Source organism: Rhipicephalus microplus, chromosome X (assembly GCF_043290135.1).
Source record: "Rhipicephalus microplus isolate Deutch F79 chromosome X, USDA_Rmic, whole genome shotgun sequence".
In the NCBI taxonomy this organism is placed as follows: Eukaryota; Metazoa; Arthropoda; class Arachnida; order Ixodida; family Ixodidae; genus Rhipicephalus; species Rhipicephalus microplus.
In genome coordinates, this window is record NC_134710.1 from 201,645,078 (window position 1) to 201,657,045 (window position 11,968).

At 46.3% G+C, this 11,968-nt stretch overlaps 1 protein-coding gene across 3 annotated transcripts in view; it reads left to right on the plus strand.

Moving 5' to 3' along the window:
• Nucleotides 1-11,968, plus strand: part of LOC119187687 (uncharacterized) — a 782,552-nt gene that overhangs the window by 757,136 nt on the left and 13,448 nt on the right. The gene's annotated exons all lie outside the window — the stretch shown is intronic.

The window sequence follows — 11,968 nt, forward strand, 5'->3', positions numbered from 1 at the left end:
TTTCGACAATGTCAAGGTAATGACACTTTTATGTTCCCGAGCCACTCTTGTCACGAGCCCAATAGCTCAAATGCTCAGGAAATTTGAAAATAATTTTTAATAAGCAAAAAGGTGCAAAACCGAAACTTGACCGGGATCTTTTTCTGCGTGTGACGTACTATTTGGTAAGAACCGGAGGCCGTATACTGGTTTCGCCGACGCGTACTATCGAAACTGTGAAAGCCAGACGAGTGAAGCGCCAGCCAAACACCGCAGAAGAAGGAAGAGAGCTTTCCCGTGCTATACCCGTGTCAAACGCTGCCACCGTCGCCTTGTGAAAAGCAAAATAAACGCTGTAGTGGCCCAAAATAGCAATGCCATCAGCTGTGTCACTTCCGTTGACATGCCAAACATGACGTCACACAGACAGTGTTGCCAATAATTCTGGCAAGCGAGATGAGATTTTCGAGGCAATCTTTAAAATTCATTTGCAAACACTCAGCACATCTCTCAAGCCTGTAATTCAGCATAAATGACCCAAATATGCAAAAGAACGTACCCAGTGAATTTCATTTAGATCCAGCGACCTCAAAAAATCGTCAGACATGGCTTTTAACGCAACGTGCTTTTTGGCATCTGCGCCTACATGCTTCTACCTCGATGAGCAGAACTGTTATCAGTCACAATCTTCATGCCAAAGTGACACCTAGCCAATGAAACACCGCTTGAGGCACGCCGTGATAAGTTTGATTCTGCTATGAAAAAATCAAGGTGATGGTCACACGGCAGATAAGCGCTTCGCGTGAAAACTGCTAACTAACATAGCGCTACGCTAAAGTGGAATATTGAAAGACTAGTGAATAATTGATTGATATGCGGCGTTTAACGTCACAAAACCACCATATGGTTATGAGAGACCCCGTAGTGGAGGACTCCGAAAATTTTGAGACCAGTGAATAACAACAAGACCCGTTTCCGGCCAAGCACTGTGGTAGACGGTAGATGGCGCATGGTGGCACAGACAGGCAGTTTCGTACGCACTCGAGGAGTCCACAATTTTTTGTGGCTTACTGTACTTTTAATTTGATGGTCGTGGTATTGTGACGTTCTGAAAGACAGCATGACCGTCGCGGACGCAGTGCTACACATTGCGTACGCATGGCCTTGCGCGAGCTTAATGCTGAGTATTAAGACCTGAAACACGTAGCCGAGAAATGATCGATGCTACACTCAGACCGATGATGTGAACTGTCGTTGATAAAATAGTACCATCGTCATTTATTCTATTTGAAAAGCATATTCATATAAAACGTTTTAAAAGCCCCAGTAAATATTTTATGGTATTTATTATATATATATATATATATATATATATATATATATATATATATATATATATATATATATATATATATATATATATATATATATATATATATATAATTATGAAATAATTGATTTATTTCAGTACTTTCAGGACCCTAGAGCATTAAAGAGGGAAAGGGTAATATTTTGAATACGACACACACAACAAAGCAAAAAATTGGGGCTTACAAAGATACAATAAAGGAAACGAACAATAAACCGTACACAGTAAAACTACAACAAATTGACATATCCCACGTACAATGAGAATCAATGATATGCGAAGCACGTATGAAAAACGTTGATATGTCACTTTAAAATCAGCACAACGTTACGAGGCTGACGTAAATTATGCCGTACATCACTTCCATGTGATGATTATCATGTTTGTGCCTGGCAATTGCGCTCGTCGTTTGGCTGTGTGAAATTTGGTATATGTGAAGCTGGCGAAACGACCATGAGCACGTTATGAGCGTAGCATGTAGTCATCTTTTACATGACACGCATGTCATGATTATCATGTTTGGGTGCATAATTCGCCTACGTCGTCTATTCACATCACGTAATACCAAGTTTGGTATATGTGGAGCTACTGAAACGGCCACCAGCACGCTAGGAGGGTAGCATGTAGTCATGGTTTTTGAATAACACGCATACCATCATTATCATCTTTGGACGTGTCATTTACCTCCGTCTATTCACGTCACGTGATATCAAATTTGGTTGGTTTGATTGATTGATATCTTGGGTTTAACGTCCTAAAACCGCCATATGATTATGAGAGACGCCGTAGTGGAGGGCTCCAAAAATTTCGACCACCTGGGGTTCTTTAACGTGCACCTAAATCTGAGCACACGGGCCTACAGCATTTCCGCCTCCATCGAAAATGCAGCCGCCGCAGCCGGGATTCAATCCCGCGACCTGCGGGTCAGCAGCAGGTCGCGGGAATGTCATTATTTTCATGTTACGAATAGTGACTTATGCTCGGCATACAGTCGTGTTATGCTATAAAAATTTTCGTAAAGATCCCATCATCGAAGCGGCCAGGAGAGGTAAAAGTCGTAGGCTGCTAGATAGATAGATAGATAGATAGATAGATAGATAGATAGATAGATAGATAGATAGATAGATAGATAGATAGATAGATAGATAGATAGATAGATAGATAGATAGATAGATAGATAGATAGATAGATAGATAGATAGATAGATAGATAGATAGATAGATAGATAGATAGATAGATAGATAGATAGATAGGCAGGCAGGCAGGCAGGCAGGCAGGCAGGCAGGCAGGCAGGCAGGCAGGCAGGCAGGCTCGAATTCGCCGAAGTTCCCTAAGAAATGCTTCGCATTTAAAGCAATCTGTTTGTTACAAACAGATTGTTTGTTACAAACATTTGTTAGCGTTTAATTCCTTGTTCAGTGTGTTGATTGATTGATATGTGGGGTCTAACGTCCCAAAACCACCATATGACTATGAGAGACGCCGTAGTGGAGGGCTCCGGAAATTTCGACCACCAGGGGTTCTTTAACGTGCACCCAAATCTGAGGACACGGGCCTACAACACTTCCGCCTCCATCGGAAATGCAGCCGCCGCAGCCGGGATTCGAACCCGCGACCCGCGGGTCAGCATCCGAGTACCTTAGCCACTAGACCACCGCAGCGGGGCTTGTTCAGTGTGTTAGCCCAGCCACGAACCCAGTTTATATTAGACTGAAGTAGATCAACGTATGAGTTACTGTTAATAACATGGTATGTAATGCAATCAACGGTAAATAGGTTGATTTATGAGGGTAGATTATCAGTTGAATCATTTATATAGAGGAGAAAAAGCATGGGTCCCAGCACAGAGCCTTGAGGCACGCCCGATTCAATTGCAGAAGTGATGGAGGAGGTGTTATTTACAGTGACTAATTGAGAACGATCACTGAGGGAAGAGTGCAGCCATTGAAGAACGTTAGGATCAATGTTAAGTTTACTGAGTTTCAAATGAAAGAGTCGATGAGAAAAGTTGTGAAATCTTTGCAGAAGTCTAGCAATATGCAGTCGACAATATAACCTCAGTCAAAGACGGAATTTCGGTCATGTGTGATTTTCAAAAGTTGTGTTTCACACGATAACAACTTGCGAAATCCATGCTTATGATCTGCTAAAACGGCATTTGACTGTAGAAAAGGTTCCAGGTGATAGCAAATAACACGTTCCTCAATTTTACATGAAATGCACGAAGTGAAACGGGTCGATACTTATATGAAGAGTGCCTATCCTCCGACTTGTGCAAAGGAATCGCCTTCCCCACTTTCCAGTTTTTACATGGCCCTATTTGTTTCGAAGTGATTCACATGACGCCTTGGCAAACGCAGGAGCCAAGGACATTGCATTCAATTTGTCTACATTGCTCACGGTCTGTTTATCTACCTGCGTGCAGTATCGATTGTTCGTTCGCAGTGTGAAGATGGTGATGTCGCTATGCGCGGCCGCCTTGTCACAATGCAATTCGTCAAATCTCGCTAACATTGCATTCGAATTGAAAAGAACGGCAGGAACTATCATCGCAGAAAACAATCATGTGCTAAATTGTAACAGGCCAGGAACTTCTCCACTGAAGATGTTGCGTTGAAAACTATTCGTGAAAAGGTCTTTCAAAAAATATGGTATGGTATGGCAAAATTTATTCAGGTCCTGAAGGTCAGAGCTTAGGTTGAAATAATATTTAAATAATTAGCTATGAAGAAAAGTAAATGAAAATTCAGGGAGGTCCACAAGACGGATGCTTGATTAACAACCCTACTGGGAGGTTAGGAGATTAAGATATTAAAGAAAAAAAGGATGTGAAGTGTTATCAGCGCCGAACATGTGAGGTTGTCCATCGCATCGTTTACGCCGTTCGATCGCATAAACAGTGACAATGCCCAGGTTGCTTTACTGGCTTGCGACGCTCGGGGCTCTGATCCGAGAATTTTTCTTTTCCTGAAAGCTGACTATGGTCCGGTTCGTTTTTTGAAGGACATCGCGTTCGACAGTTGTCACAGGTCCCGTTAATTTGGGAGGCGATCGCCGGGCTAATTCCAAGGGCCGAAGTATCGGCCCCCCGAACCGCACCACGAAAGCGTGAACAATTTAGAAGTGGTCCTATTTGGCGCGCCAGCGGACGCTGGCTGTGGCCCAAAGAACAAGTCAGAGCCGAGAGTTGAGAGTTAATAACCAAAACAAATTATATTCTCAATTATGGCATATCAAAACGATACACAAGTATGCACACTCGACAATAGTTGAATACAGTGTGTCACCAATCAAACAACGTACTACACAGTACAATCAGCCACACTCGAAACAACGGACACAGACAACAATACGCACTACAATGCAGTCGCATGCATCAAACAACCAAGACACCTAAAGACTAGAGAGTTAGAAAACTTATTCAGTCCAAAGTTCTTGGAACAAAAGTCTGGATGATACTCTTCCGAGGATCGCTCACTCAAAGTCCAGCGTTGTTGTCGTTCCGCTGCCCCGGAAGTTTCTCTTCCAGGAAACCTCGCGTCTTCAATTGGCCGCTCACCAGGCTCCAAACTTCTTCGCCGGAAACACGTCGGCTTCACACACGCAGCTGTTGCCACGCGTCTTCGCTCGATAGCGGTAGACACACACTCTTGCCTGTAGCTCGAGTCTTCACCCCTCAGGTGGAAATCCTCTTCTCCTCCTCCTTTGTCACGGAAGACAAAAGGCTTCGCCCACAAGGCGGAACACCCTACGCACTCTGGCGCATACTTTATTCTTCTCCTGCTTTGTCACTAAGGACAAAACCTTCACCGACAGACGCGGCGGAATAACCCCACGCACACGGGCGCTAATTTCCTTCTTCTCCTGCTTTGTCACTAAGGACAAAACCTTCACCGACAGACGTGGCGGAATAACCCCACGCACACGGGCGCTAACTTCCTTCTCCTGATCTCCCATCTCGGCTGCTCGATTAAATACCTTCCGCGCGAGATTCCAGAAAATTCTCATCATTTCGTCGGCGCGATACGCAGCGAAGGCCGGGGAAAGGGCGAGATAGTACGAGGGCCGTCCGCGACGGATGACGCAACTCTGCATCACCACGCCCCTTTCCATCGAGAACGTTCTCGGGGTTGCTCGGCCGCCGATGCGAGGAGGTTTCATCGGCGTACCTACGCTTCCGAGGGAGACGGACGCGCGCCCGGGGAGTCTTTGGATGCTTGTTTTCTTTTTTTTTCTTTTATCGTTGACCTCGAGGCGTCTCTCCCGCGCTTTATCGCGTAAATTTGGCGGCGCGCCCTTTTTGAGCGCTCGTTTTGTGACACTGCCCCCCCCTTTTAGGAATATTATCTCATAATATTCAAAACCACACAAACGAGCGGGAACAGTCCCCACACACTGAAAGACTGTAACGTAATCCGTCGCTCATGACACGTCACATTCACAATATATCACTCAATACAATTATACATTGTAATTCAATCTCACAACATATGCAATATAACCACAGGTACATGAGTACAACACCCCATCACATATTTCAAACAATACAAATGTACAAAGTTCTCTCATTACAACAATTGTACAATACTATACATCACATCACCGCAATAAACATTTTGATTCGCTCGACATACAGTTGTGACACATGATTACAAAACACAACACATTGAGGCTCAACACAGCCAAACGCATTCCGATTTGACCTCAGCACCTATCCTGAGTACTTCGAGCTGCGCTTGCGCCCTTTCTTGCGGTGCTCTTTCGATCTCTTCTTATTGTTCTTGTTTCTGTTCCGATGAGCCCTTCCCAACGACGGTATCTGAGGCGGTGTCTCAGCCATCGTTGTCCCTTTCGACACCGTTAACGGGTCATAACGTTCAACCGATCCTGTCACCCGCTTGTTCATGTCACGACATTGGGCCTGGCTGGCTGACTCCGTCACCTTTACACTGTCGGTCGGTTGAGGTCGTGCCGACGTACGTCCAGCTGCCCAGCACGTGAATTCATTCAACACGATCATCTCCTCATTCACTGTCTCTTGTACCCGGCCTTCCCCTTGGGCTCGAGTGAAATCCTTCACAGGGGTTTCCTCCAATGTACCTCGTGGTCCCTGTGTCGGCGGGGGCTCCATCTTCGGGTCTTCCCCCAAACGTTCTGGATCATTCGGCCCTCGCGCCCCGTCGATGTTTCCGATGACGAGGTCGTACAGGGGGGTCGTCATGCATAGAGCCGTAACCTTCCCGTTGAAGCACGGGGTTTCAACCTCATTCTCTGCTTCGGGAAGCATCCGAACCGTACTGTCAATTAGGCAAACCGGTTTCGTTTTGCCTGTTAACTTACTTTCCCGCACCAAATTTCTTCGCACGATAACAATGGAGCTACCGGTATTTCTTAACACCGTAACCTTTTTGCCCCCAACTTTTCCAGGCAGCGTTGGCATTCCCTTCGTAACGCCGGTTGGCTGTTTTGTCATTACAGCACCCACAATGGGAAGTTATCCCCATTTTTCAACTCTATAGGAATCCGTCGGTGACGGCATCTCCATCGGATTTCGGTGCTGCTAGCAAACAGGATACCTGGTGAGTTTGACTCACTCCGTTACGACAAGCGTCTGCTTTGTGCCCAGTCTGACCACACTTGAAACATTTTACGACCGTGGGACTCGTAAAGTTCGTACCACAGTTGTTCGCGCGATGACCCACTCGGTTAAACAGAAAACATCGCGGAACACTCTCCGGTGCACGCTTCTTTTGTTCGGGTGCCGAATTTTTCTAATCTTCGGGACACTCCTTCTTGACTTTGGCCTAATTTGTGCCACCTTGCGCTTCCAAGAATTGGTCGGCCAATTCAAGCATGCCTTCAAGTGACTCAGCCTTCCTCTCTTTCAAGTACAGCGACAGGCTTGGGTGGCAACTGGTGAGAAATTGTTCTCTAATTAGGAGCTCTCTAAGTTCATCGTACTCCTGCGCTGTCCCTGAAAGTTCAATCCATCTGTCGAAATAATGGCAAAGTCGGGCGGCGTACTGCGTAGCCGTCTCACCATCAGCTGGCTTTCCTGTCCGAAATCGGTCCCGGAATCCTTCCACAGTAAATCTAAATCGCTTCAGCAAAGCAGCTTTCGCCTTTGCATAGTTGGCTGCATCGGTCGGCGTCAGCCTACCGTACACACTGAACGCTTCACCACTCAAGCAAGTACTCAAAGCAGTTGCCCATTGATGTTCCGGCCAATTCTGGCTCCTTGCAATCGTCTCAAATCTGTGAAGGTACGCGTCAAGGTCGTCCTTCCTTTCGTCAAACGCTACGAGCAGCTTGCTTGGGTTCAAGCGGAAGTCATGGTCCTCTCGTTCGCAGCTTTCAACTCTAGCTTGGACCGGAGTTTCACTTCTCTGTTGCAAACAGAGCCGCTCGAGTTCTATCTCGTGCTGTCGCTGCCGTTCCCTTTCCTCTCTTTCTTCTTTCGCCCTCTCAGCTGCCAGTCTTTCTCTCTCCAACTTCAATTGCTGCTCTCTTTCTTCTCTCAGCTGTCGCTCCTTTGCCTTTCTTCTCTCGCCCTTTCGGCTGCCAACTTTTCTCTCTCCAGCTCCAACTTCAATTGTTGCTCTCTTTCTTCCTTCGCTCTCTCAGCTGCCAACCTCTCTCTCTCCAACTCAGCTGCTTTTTCTTCCTTGGCCCTCTCTTTTTCTTCTTTTTCCTTCTGGGTGACCCACTTTCATAGTTCGGCGCCAGAAAGACCCATCTTCTCATCAAGAGCGACTAACTTTTCGAGATCCATTCTGTCTCGCAAATAAAGTCTTGCCGCATGCAAAAAGTATCTGCCTAAATCAGTCTATCAGAACACTCCCCTGCACTCGTTAACGAGAACACTGAGCAACACACAAAATCGTTCCGATAGCACTATCAACAACTCGAGGCTCTTTCTCACTACTTTGGACACACTGTGCACGAAAAGGATCCTGTCGCGGACGCCAGATTAATTGTCACAGGTTCCGGTAATTTGGGAGGCGATCGCCAGGCTAATTCCAAGGGCCGAAGTATCGGCCCCCCGAACCGCACCACGAAAGCGTGGACAATTTAGAAGTGGTCCTATTAGGCGCGCCAGCGGACGCCGGCTGTGGACCAAAGAACAAGTCAGAGCCGAGAGTTGATAACCAAAACAAAATTATATTCTCAATTATGGCAGATAAAAACGATACACAAGTATGCACACTCGACAATAGTTGAATACAATATGTCACCAATCAAACAACGTACTACACAGTACAATCAGCCACACTCGAAACAACGTACACAGACAACAATACGCACTACAATGCAGTCACATGCATCGAACAACCAAGACACTGAAAGACTAGAGAGTTAGAAAACGTATTCAGTCCAAAGTTCTTGGAACAAAAGTATGGATGATACTCTTCCGAGGATCACTCACTCAAAGTCCAGCGTTGTCGTTCCGCTGCCCCCGAAGTTTCTCTTCCAGGAAACCTCGCGTCTTCAATTGGCCGCTCACCAGGCTCCAAACTTTTTCGCCGGAAACACGTCGGCTTCACACACGCAGCTGTTGCCATGCGTCTTCGCTCGATAGCGGTAGACACACACTCTTGCCTGTAGCTCGAGTCTTCACCCCTCAGGTGGAAATGCTCTTCTTCTCCTCCTTTGTCACGGAAGACAAAAGGCTTCGCTCACAAGGCGGAACACCTTACGCACTCTGGCACATACTTTCTTCTTCTCCTGCTTTGTCACTAAGGACAAAACCTTCACCGACAGACGCGGCGGAATAACCCCACGCACACGGGCGCTAACTTCCTTCTTCTCCTGCTTTGTCACTAAGGACAAAACCTTCACCGACAGACGCGGCGGAATAACCCCACGCACACGGGCGCTAACTTCCTTCTTCTCCTGATCTCCCATCTCGGCTGCTCGATTAAATACCTTCCGCGCAAGATTCCAGAAATTTCTCATCATTTCGTCGGCGCGATACGCAGCGAAGGCTGGGGAAAGGGCGAGACGGTACGAGGGTCGTCCGCGACGGATGACGCAACCCTGCATCACCACGCCCCTTTCCATCGAGAACGTTCTGGAGCTTGCTCGGTAGCCGATGCGAGGAGGTTTCGTCGGCGCACCTACGCTTCCGAGGGAGAGGGACGCGCGCCCGGGGAGTCTTTGGATGCTTGTTTTCTTTTTTTTCTTGTATCGTTCACCTCGAGGCCTCTCTCCCGCGCTTTATTGCGAGAATTTGGCGGCGCGCCCTTTTTGAGCGCTCGTTTTGTGACAACAGTAATGACCATTAAAACACAGTACAAGTTATGCCGTCTCTTCGCAGTTGCAGGAGCATCACAGAAGGCAAACGACGATGTATATGGCATTTCAGTACAAAATAAGTATGCTTCCTTGATAGCCGCCCGTAAGTGTGACGATGGTGTTGGCAGCTTCAGCGATTCGCGACGAGATCGGGCTATTGGTGGCAGCACCGTCCCCACGCAAGTGTGGATAGGCGGTCGGCGGCGCGTATAGAAATGCACACAGCGGCGTTTCGTTGCGTGCGCTCTGAGCCGATGGTCGGTGAATAAAATGCGTTGACTACAGTTTACTGGTAATATCTATGCTCTTCTCTACTGAATCGGTGCACGACGCCTGTGCAGCGTTAACATTACCCGCGGGTAAAGCGCATTCTGCCGTTCATACGGATGCTCGCCATAAGTGACGCCCTTCACGCTTTCGCACTAAATCACGCCTTTGCTGTGTTTCTTGTACGTGGTTAGCTCGTGCTCCGGCTGTTACCCACTGCTGTAGGGTGTCTGAACTACTTATTTACATCTTTGTCTTCTGCATACTAAAAAAAGACAGGAAGATCGTAGAAAGCCCGCATATTTGTGTGATCAGTTCAGTATACCACCGTTCGCACCTTATACGCATATGATTTTTTTCTCTCATTCTGCTCACCATGAAATGTGGGGCAGTCGATAAGTCTAGTCAGGAAAGCTTAGTGGCTGATGACGCTTTGCGCTACACTGCGTTTATCACGTGTACGTTTTTTTTAGACAAAAATTACCACTGCCTTTAGTCGGTCACTAACAACTCCACAGAAACGCTGAAGACAATGCAAAAAAAAACAAGTCTTAGTGAAATCATACGGCATTATATATAAGGCGTGCCGTCTGAATTAATTTTCGACGTCGGGGCTCTTTACAGCATTCTTAAATCTAAGCACACGGTTGCGCACGGTAACGCTGTTATAAGTACAGTTTAATTACTGATGTGTCACAGTTTATGTGATAGTAATGTTTCTATGCGGTGGTACCATGGCGAGATAAACACAACTAAGGCTCCTCGCATGACCGGTAAACTATATTGCCGTAGTTGTACATTTACCAACAACGCGCAAATGCATGACCTAGAGCCTGTTTTTTTTTTTTTTAGAAACCGAGTCGCTATAAAACTCTGCATTCTCACACAATTGAATAGTCTTCATGTTTGGGAGGATGCCAAGAGCATTTTGCGATGAGCTTAAAACAGAAAGTGGCACCCACTCTGATATCATTCTGCTGATTAATGGGTACGACGACAATAAACAGCACTCTGGAAAGTTGCACTCCCCAATTTTTCACAATGCATTAGCAGCCGAGCAAGACCAAATACTTTCGTACGTCGTTTCAGGCATACGTAGAAACAGTTACACATCGCACTTACATGACCGGACAAACCACACTTTAAGAACGTGCATGACGTACGCGCACATAGAAACACGACGTGGCTAGCAGACGACACACGGAGCAATCCACACTTCACCGTTTCGGCCAGTCGCCACCAGGCGGCGACTCTGCTTGATCTCGCGGCCAATAGAAAACGTTTACGGAGACAACAGTTTCAGGTGCTCATGTAGCTACACAGTGCTTCTTTGCGTCAATGAGCAAATGAAGTCCCTTCACAGAGTCTGTATTTGACAATGACATATAAACCTGGCCATCTTTGGGTAGCTCATGAAGGAACAAAACACGGAGGAAGCAGATGGGACAAGCGCTGGTCTATCAACAGAAATATTTTATTAAAAAAAAATCCTATGCAACAAAAAAAAAACGTAAACAAAACACCAGCTTATTATCGGTCAATCAAAATGATTTCTTGTTCTGATTGTACCACCAACGGCTAACTCATGCATATTCTGTCACACTTTGCCATGTGGTAGGCCTCTGCAATCTCACATGTGCCTTGTTCGTGATGGTGCGAGATGGTGGCCCTAGTTCGCACAAACCGCAACCATCTCCAAAAAAAGCAAAAAAAAGTGTGTCATTCCTTCACCTGGAATTCCAGCATATACAGATGACTACGCACACGTTGAAGATGAGTGACGGGACGTTTCCAACAATGTTCTATGGTAGTTTACGTCACTTACTTAGGCGTACTTCAATACGCTGTGCCAACCTTGTTGCATTTATTTATTGGGAACAAGACTTCCATATAGAGGGCTGAAATGTATAGTAAAGTGTGTTCCTTATAGGTCGGTGTATATTTTCGCGTTTACGGTATTCCGGTCGATGTGGACAGTCTGCTTCTCTCTACTTGATAATATTTACGTACGCTTAAAAAGCCCTGTAATCTATGGCGTCCTTGCTTTGCAACACAGTG